Raw genomic sequence first — 1,703 nt, 5'->3', positions numbered from 1 at the left:
TCCGAGTCTCACCTCATTTAAAAACCACATTCACACTCAATGCTTCTCTCTCTCTCTCTCTCTCTCTCTCTCTCTCTCTCTCTCTCTCTCTCTCTCTCTCTCTCTCTCTCTCTCTCTCTCAAATACCACACACACACACACAGATCAGTCTCTGGGGGTGTGTGATTCATACATCATTAGTACAGTCAATGTTGAAGTACCACAAATACAATAAATAACATCAAAGAATCACAGGAAACAAGCCTGATTAATTTCTTCATTAGACAAACATTATACCAACATAATTTAGCAGATACTTTCTGCCACTGTTTAAATTTGACCATTTTCACATCAAAAAATTCTCCAGAATGTAAACCTTCACTTATTTCCTACTGTTTTTACCATATCACCATAGTTTTTGGAGGGAGTCTCCCTCTGTCTCTTCCTCTAGCTCTTCCCTGCTCTCTATGCCCTCCCTCTCCTCTCTTTTTATGTTCTCTGCTGAAAGGGTTAACATGTCAGCAGCAGCAGGAAGTGTTCCAGCCTTCAAACCATATTTTGAAGTTTCACTTCCTCCAACAAGAAGTTTTTTGGCAACTAGAAAAAAGAAGAGAACAAGCCTCCTCCCCTCTGGGTTGGTTCATTTCGTTGTTCAGTGTGGCGCAGATAACTTTCTCAGAAGAAGCCTCCTCCCCCCTCTGGGTTGGTTCATTTCCTTGTTCAGTGTGGCGCAGATAACTTTCTCAGAAGAAGCCTCCTCCCCCCTCTGGGTTGGTTCATTTCCTTGTTCGATGTGGCGCAGATAACTTTCTCCGGCTAAAGGTATTGTAACAAGAGTTTATTGACAGTTTTTAAAATAATGTTTTACTTTCCTGACTACCAGCAGATCTTTAGTGAATGTTACCGCCTGCCTGCCATTAGCTTATCTACACTAGAACCTGAGGAAATCTACAGCTGAGCTGTTGAAGGTGTGGCTGGCTGTCTGATGTTTAGGCCAGCTATGTTAGCTTCAAAACAACTCATTGCTCAAATGGTTTTCCAACATGTTTGTGTTTTCATGTTCAAGTATAAAGTGTGTTCTGTTCACACTTGGTCCCTTGCAGCCCTCCAAGTGGACTCAGACCTCTTTAGTCAGCATTTTTTGTGCATATGTGAACACTCCAACAGAAGTCAGACCCCTCTGAAGTGAACCGAACTCCGACCTCCTCAGGACTCGGGAGGTGGTCCGAGTTCGGTTCACATCCAAGTCCCCTTTGTGGTTCACTTCACCTGTGCAGTGTGAACACAAAGTGGTCCAGATTCACTTTAATCTCACATTGTTGGTTCTTTGCTCGTAACAGCTTCAGCGTATCGCCTGAGTTCTACCTCTTATGCCCATGCCATGTGCCTATTTATAGTTTTCTGATAGGCTTAGCAACTCTGTGTTGGTAACAGAACTTAATATACTTAATATGTTGGTTTATGTAGGCTAGCATAAAGTTTGAAAAATGTTTCTTTGCTACAATATAGTACAAGTATAAGAACAGCCATCTTGTTCCATGTGAAAACTACTCATAATCAGGTCTGAGCTCCAGTGGAACTACGTATAGTGTGAACAGAAAGAACTGAGTCCCTTTAGGGTTTGTCACACTACATGCTCTCTAAGCCCTGGGCTAACTTAGCCCTGTTTCACACTGGCAACTTTTAGCCCTGCTTACATGGAAAGTCAGGGATAAGCCTGCTCC

This window comes from Poromitra crassiceps (assembly GCF_964638095.1).
Source record: "Poromitra crassiceps genome assembly, chromosome: 4".
NCBI classification, from domain to species: Eukaryota; Metazoa; Chordata; class Actinopteri; order Beryciformes; family Melamphaidae; genus Poromitra; species Poromitra crassiceps.
This window is presented reverse-complemented; position numbering follows the sequence as displayed.